Source organism: Hetaerina americana, unplaced genomic scaffold (genome assembly GCF_022747635.1).
Source record: "Hetaerina americana unplaced genomic scaffold, ioHetAmer1.1.p SCAF_4, whole genome shotgun sequence".
NCBI classification, from domain to species: domain Eukaryota; kingdom Metazoa; phylum Arthropoda; class Insecta; order Odonata; family Calopterygidae; genus Hetaerina; species Hetaerina americana.
In genome coordinates, this window is record NW_027286985.1 from 72,375,490 (window position 1) to 72,383,857 (window position 8,368).

An 8,368-nucleotide genomic window follows, 5' to 3' on the forward strand; every position below is an offset into this window, starting at 1 on the left:
TTTGGTAGCTCGTTAACTGCTCTAGTAAATGCCTCAGAATGATTATTACCCTTGCAATAGGGTGCTTGAACCACACAAAAGGAGCCCTTGAGATTGAATTCAGTAGGGTAATTAATACTTGCAGCTGGCGTGTGTGCAATATACTTCAGGACTAATGGATTAAGATTATAAAAATGGGTCCAGAAAGTCTTAAAATATTATTTACAAAAAGAATATATTAGCATAAGGCATAATATTGCGCATATTCTCTCGTTTAATTGAAACTATTTTAAAAAATCAAATTTTTAACCCAATCAATTTCGAATTGACTGTGTGACTTATTCTTCCAATACTATCCTTGCAACTGTATATCCAGTCCATTCCAATGCAATACTATCATATCTTTTAAAAATAGCTCTGTACTTCTCCATAGCTAATTATATTCCTTACGCACCTTGGCCACATTATGCCTGTCTATTTCTGGCCCACGATGACGTCAATTTTCTGTCGTCGATCTCAACCGCAATAGTCCGTATATATTGAAATATGACTATGCATAATAATTAAGATGTGCCGAACTATTCCTTGGTGTGTCAAGGCAAGGTAAGATTTGATTTAATTTTAAATGAAAGGCGCCTAACAAATATATCTCCACTAATATTATTGACGGAACTATACAGAAAGTTAATAAGTTATCAGTTTTTATGTGGCTAGTTGTGATAATGCGAGGTGTATTTACACTAATGAATATGAATTTTATTACTGATGAAAATATTTTAGAAGCCGTATATGTAACTTTACTAAAATGTATAATCAACTAATTTTCACGCTCTGTGCAGATAGTATTTTTTACAAATTACGTATTTACTTCCAAGAGTTTACATGCCGCAAAAAGTACCGGGGCCAACGGATTTTTTAAAAAGTTTCGAGGACCGTAGTATTTCATTGAGACTTTCTGCGCAACCCGACCGTAAATATGTATACTTGCAAGTGGCACGTCGGGGTCTTCCTAACGCGCGCTTTAGAGTCAATTAAGTTGCAAAAGTTTAAGTGCGTCTCGATCCTTTGATATCGTCGTAAAACCATTTTGTTAACCGCAAAAATTAATTTGCCCCCTTATCTTCTGCAAGATGGATAATTGGCTGTATGTTTCTGAGGAATAAGGACGATAAATAAGTTACGGAGCAAACGTCTTTAGATTCGGTCTTTCACTTGCAGGATAATGTCAACAGCGTGTAATCTTCTTCTAGTAATGAAAGCTAAAATTAGAACATGGTGGATAATAGAAAGGCCAGGTGTTTTCCTACCGCAATCAATCAAAACCCTCATTGATCCACATGAGACCCCTTGAATCGAAGGCATATCAAGTGAGACTGGAATGTTGCATTGGTATAGAGCACTGGACTTTACTTATCATATGGAGTATACTCTTAACATCTCTCCATGTCCTCACTGCAATTTATAAAACACATGTTTATATGCCCGTTGGTTTTCTCTATAACGACTCTCTTAAAAATAATTCTAATCCACTCCACAGTTAAACTCATTGACCTGAACCAAAATAGACTCTCTAAGAGTATGACATTAGCTCACAGGCATGGTATAATAACAATAATAATAAAAATAAACATGTGCTGATAGACAGTGTCAGGTGGCACACAAGTCCCAAATAATCGCAAAGATAATAGATAAAATCAGACTTCAAAACACAAATCTCTTTAACAAAACAGGCGAATCCCCATCCCATTTACATCCATTAATCAGCAAGAAAAAAAGATAAATTAAAAAAATTAAGCTATTACATATAATACAATACACCACACATCAATCAAATTATTACATATTTCCTTACATCTTTTCTTAAAAGTATACACTCTGTTAGGAAAGGGCTCGAATATTTTTGTAGGTTAGGTGTTCCAATCAACAATTGTTCTATTTAGAAAAGAAATTTTTTTTTATTTGTTCTCTGTGCCCGGCATTTTACCTTAAATTTGTTGTTATTTCTCCCTATAAATTTGGGTTCCCCGCCTCTTTCCTAAGATCTGCCCAAGCTTTTTCCCCCTTCAGAATTCGGAACATTCCACAAAGTCTGCTTACTTTCCTATACTTGTATCGACACCTAATTTATCACTTCATGAAACGATACCCCGTTATTGAGCGAATATTCTTAAAATAATGCATGAAAAAGAAGTAAATACCTTTAATTTATTGTATTTTATCAAAATTTTTCGATTCTTGCTCTTCGTTTGTAAGGACAGCTCCTGTTTCCAAAGGCATGAACTGCATCAATATGCATAAATAGGAGACAATCGCCGCCACCATCTAGAACCGATTAAATAAAAATTAAAAGATGCAATCATAGAAAGCAACACAAAAAAACCTGTAACACTTATATGTTCAAACAATTTAATAAACTCTAATTAAAGGTTTTTTTAACTGCAGATGCATTAACATAGTGAAATGAAATGAAAAATAGTAACTTCGTGATTCCACAGAAGATTTATTATAATATGACCCAGGTTTCAACGTTCAACGTTATCGTCAACTGAAGATGACGTTGAACGTTGAAACCCGGGTCATATCATAATAAATTTTCTGTGGAATTACAGAAATTACTATTTTTTCATTTTCAATGCGAATCCATTAATTCCATAAAGTTCCGCCGGAAACCATCAAATTGAAATTAGATCAAAAATTGTTGGATGAACTATCAGCTGCAAATACGTTTAGTATTCTTTAAAAATCATTTTTATTGCGTCTTACTGATTTCATATTACTCATGCGTTGATACTCTCTGGCAGTTGTTTTACTTCAATGGCTTAAAATGAATTTTTCTGAGACAGGTACAGTGAGCCTCTCCACTTACGGAACGTTATTCTATATACCATACTACCTTGATCAAAAAGTTCCCGGAATAACCACCGTGTGGCGCTCCCATCGTTCCGATTTGAGTTCTGTTTTTTTTTGTTAAATTGGTACATCTGTTGTTGATATTCCCTTTAAATCTTAGTGTCATAACTTGACATTTGCAAAAGTTACGTAGCCAAGAGTACATCTATCTCTGTGTGTGTTGGCGATTTTTTACAATTTCAGAAATGGATTTAAATTTGCAACAACGAACTTGTATTAAATTTTGCGTAAAAAACGGATTTAGTGGCGCACGGACGTTGGAAATGTTGGAAAAGTGTTTCGGCAACGATTCTCTAAAAAAAACGGTCGTTTACCAGTGGCACGAGCGGTTCAGAAGTGGTCGTGAGTCAATCGAAGATGATGAACGCAGTGGCAGACCATCGACATCGAAAGTCGGTGAAAAAATTGATAAAGTAAAAGAAATGTTGGTCAATAACCGCAAATTAACCATCAGAGAAATAGCGGAGGGCTTGAACATTGCCTATGGATCCGCCCAAGACATTGTGGTTAATGATTTGGGTTTCCGTCGTGTAGCAGCAAAGTTGGTGCCAAAAGACCTCAATTTCATGCAAAAAAGAGACCGTGTTGACGTCGCAAAAGACATGATTTGCGAGGCTGAATCCGATCCCACATTCATCAAAAGGATCATTACTGGAGACGAGACGTGGGTTTATGAGTACGACACGCAATCCAGACATCAGGCAAGTGAATGGCGTTCACCAAATGAGCCGAGACCAAAAAAACCACGTCGTTTTCAGTCAAAAAAGAAGGCAATGCTGACGGATTTCAACGGTGTAGTGCATCATGAATTTTTGCCAGAAGGCCAGACAGTAAACAAAGAGTATTATTTGGGCGTTATGAGACGTTTGCGTGAAGCAATTCGCCGAAAGAGACCAGAAATGTGGGCAGAAAACTCGTGGATTTTGCACCATGATAACGCACCGTCGCACAGTGCTATCATTATTCGTAATTTTTTGACGAAAAATGCAACAAATACCATCCAACAGCCACCGAATTCACCTGATTTGGCTCCCTGTGACTTCTTTCTGTTCAATCGAGTTAAAAAACCATTACGGGGAACGCGTTTTAGCAGCCGAGAGGAAGTAATGGAAAAATCGCAGGAAGCACTGATGGACATACCGAAAACCGAATATAAAAAATGTTTCGAGGATTGGATCAAGCGCTGGCATAAGTGTGTTGCAGTCGATGGGGATTACTTTGAAGGGGACAATATAGATTTAGATGAATAAACTTGTATTTTTAATTTTCTGAATAAATTCCGGGAAATTTTTGATCAAGGTAGTATATTTAAGGTGAAGAGATGTTATTTTATCCTGATATTATTTTGAGTATGACCAAATATACAATAATTACAAAGCATTACGTAGTATTGACTTCACACTTCATTCTTAAATGCGAAAAAATACTTAATTGAGAAATATGTATGATATTGTGAATAACTATTCTTAAATCTTGTAGAATCAGTTTCCAATACCCACCGATTTGATAACAGAGCAGTCCATTCTGAAGACTCCACACGCCGTGAAGTATATTTGTCCGTGGTGCATTTGGCTGATGAGAAGCCGTATCTAAAATTAATTGAAATAAAATACAATTTTCAGTATTTAAGTAATTTCAAACAATTTTTAATGGGCAATACGGAATTACTAACTTTTAGGTGTCCATGTACAATTATTTATTACTTGTTTTTATATCTTATTCTTATATGGGTGGTGAAGGGCACTAGTGAGCAGAGAGATCAACTGATGTTCCTGGGTTGGAATCCAACCAATCTATCTGGAAAACCTTAAAACTTTATACGTACACGTTGTGATATTTCTGGGAACAGGTCTTTCTGTTGAACTTCAGGCAGTACAAGGTACAGAACTGGTCCCGTGACGTTAATTTCACAAGCTGTAGCACCTAGTATGAGGTGAGCTGTCCCATTACCAATCAAACATACCTTCGTCTTGATACTATGTACATTTTCCTCAACAAGATATATAGTACTTACATATTCATCGGACAATATATACACTTATAGAGGATATAAGAGTGTGTGTATATATAAAACCAAAAATACAGAAACACACGTATTTCTAAATTCACACATATTACGAATTTTCGGTGGCGGAATACGTGTCTCTTGTGTGTTTCTGTATTTTTGGTTTTTTTCGCTAGTGCTATCATGGTATCCATTACTGTCCATATCCGTGAGACTTTCACATAAGTTAAATATATATATATATATATATATATATATATATATATATATATATATATATATATATATATATAATGAAAAACATTGTTCAAGACAAACAGAGAAATACAAAGGAAGGACACTCACATATGTACTTTTGGCGTTTCGATGGCACAGCCGTCATCATCAGAATACGGGGTAAGGGCGGAGAGGAAATGTGGGGGGGTTAGGAGATGAGAGGTAAGGGACGAATTGGAAGCAGACAAGGGGGTAGGAGGGGATATGTAGGCGGCTATTGTTGGATTCAGTGGGCTGAGTTCAGCCCAGGAGATTTAAATGAGTGGAACACCCAGATATGCGCCATCTCGAGGGTTCTCACCTCAGGTTGCAGATTTGGGAAGGGTTTCAATCACCGAAACAGAGAAGCAGTCATCGAAAGATTGGCCGTGGTAAGCAGTGTGGGTAGGGATGGGATAATTAAAATCTTGGATTTCCCATCTTCCATAATTATCCCATCCCTATCCACATGTGTGATGGGCGCGCCGGTGCGTTGTCGTAATGAAAGCGCAAAGTCTGGTTTTGTCACATTTGTGGTCCCTTCAGCAGCATGGCGTGTCTTAACCTTCTTATAACCTCTACATAGAGCTGCCCATTCACGTTTTGACCTTTTGGGACATATTTATAATAGATAATCCCTTCCCGATCGAAGAAAACGATCTACATCACCTTAACGCTCGATCGCGACATCCGAGTTTTTTGAGCCGTGATGAAGATGGCTCCTTCTACTGTGAAGACTGGGCTTTGAATTCCATATCATCCCCATTAAGTCAAGTTTTGTCAGCTGTGATTATGTTTTATCGAATTATTGGTTGTCATTTGAACGCTCGAGCATTTCCTGGCTGATGTCCAGTCGTTTTTGCCTATGCTCGTCCGTTAACACTCGCGGAAGCGCTGCATGTCCAAAATTTCTGTCAAAATGGTGAAATACGATTCAACACTAATTTAAACTTTATTGGCAGTTTATCTGACAGTTAACCTACGGTTTACACGCACTCAATCATCCACACTGTTGACGTGGGCGCCGTTTGTTGACGCCGATGTTCGTCCACTTCTCGGTTTTTCATCGGTCCAGCATTTCCCAGACTGAAGACGGTTGTACCAACAAACACACGGTTCCTGGCTCATTGATTCATTGCTGAATGCCTTTCAAATAATTTAAGTTCCAGTTGCACTTTTACCGAGGTTAAAACGAAATTCAATGCACACACGCTGCCACTCTAACACCATCATTCTCACCGTCACAAGAATTTGTACAGCAAGCGTGTGCAAGCTCAGACAAGAATTGCTATTGCGCGGAGACAAGTCAAGATAGTGCCATAAGCAAGACATTGTTTAATTCTCGCAGATACCACTAGATGACACCTTATTGATTGTGATACGTCAAGCAGTTTTCAAGTAGAAAGACCAGTCTCATCTTTTTTTACATATACGTGTTCAAACACAGGTACGTGCTGAAGTATTTATCAAAAACTAATTCCTAGGTACAGAAAATAGTGTATTTTTTACCAATAGCGCTGTGATATAATGTAAAGTTTTTAACTCATTCAAGGCGTATGGAATGAATGACAGCTTTCTCAAACGACCGAAGGAGCAAGGAGCATGGACTGTAATCTTTATGCATTCGATAAAATTCTTTCAAAATAGACTTCCGCCGTAGCTTTAAATCCTCGACTAAGTGTGACAACATTTTGACCGTAGGAGGAGGTATTAACAACTTTTGACAGTTTAAAAATTTAAATTTTAGTAATATCGCATTTTACTGTTGAAAAATTCACACTTTGTCAGAGCTGACTTGGAGCCACCTATGTTTCTCATTTTATAACAACCTCTCGCCTGGCGTTGCGGTCCTCGGACTTGAGAAGAAGTTCCATTGCTAAGGCGCGTGACCTCTCGTCCTGCGGGAAATAAAGAGTACATGTAAGTTAGGGCATTTTTTCTCCACATTTTTGTGATTTCTAGAATTATTACGACATTAAAAAGACTATGCATGGTACAGGGTAGGTCATTCAATAGAAATCGTAGCAGGATACTTCAGTGAAAAGATATGGTAATTGACGAAGGATAAACGTTTTGTTATAGTCCTATATAATCTGTTTTAGACAGTTATGGATGTCTTAGACATCCTGAAAAAAATAAAAAAGGTCGCGGTAACCCTCAAGGTTGGCGGGCTATATCATCGAATGAATTCGAGCTGCACCCCTGTATGTACGAGGTCATCCGGAAAGTAGTACCCGTTCGTGAAATAAAGACACAAAAGTAAATACGAGGGTCATCCGGAAAGTAGTACCCGTTCGTGCCGCATGAAGTGCTGACGACGCGAGTAGCCGCTGGACGAGGTCAGATAGCTTCAGTGGCTTGTCTGCCTTCTCTGAGCCAAGTTGCGTGACGCTAGCATTGCCTGTGTTGTTTCTGTGATTGTTTACAATGTTTAAAAAAATTGAGAACGCCGCCAGTTGTGAAGTGAGGGCAGTGATTAAATTCCTCAATGCAAGAAACGTTCGCCCATGTGATATTCATCGCCAATTAAAGGAGGTGTATGGAGACAATGTAATGGACGAGTCGTCTGTTCGGCGGTGGTGTCGCAACTTCAACATGGGGAGGGGGAACACACACGACGATGAGCGTTCGGAGAGACCGTCTGTCATTACAGACCAACTGGTGAGCTCAGTTGACGAATTCGTGAGGAACGATCGGCGCGTCACAATTGATGACATCTGTGAGCATTTTCCCAATGTTTCTCGAACAATTGTTCATGAAATTGTTAAACACCATCTGCATTATGCAAAAATTTGTGCAAGATGGGTCCCTCGCGTATCTCAATGAGCTGGCGGCGAAGGACTATGCAGCAGGAATACAGAAACTTGTCACACGTTATGACAAATGCCTTAATTTGCTTGGAGATTATGTTGAGAAGTAGTTTAAAGTATCCTCTTTCAAATAAAATTTTTTATGTTTGTTAATATTTACTTTTGTGTCTTTATTTCACGAACGGGTACTACTTTCCGGATGACCCTCGTATTAACAAACATAAAAAATTTTATTTGAAAGAGGATACTTTAAACTACTTCTCAACATAATCTCCAAGCAAATTAAGGCATTTGTCATAACGTGTGACAAGTTTCTGTATTCCTGCTGCATAGTCCTTCGCCGCCAGCTCATTGAGATACGCGAGGGACCCATCTTGCACAAATTTTTGCATAATGCAGATGGTGTTTA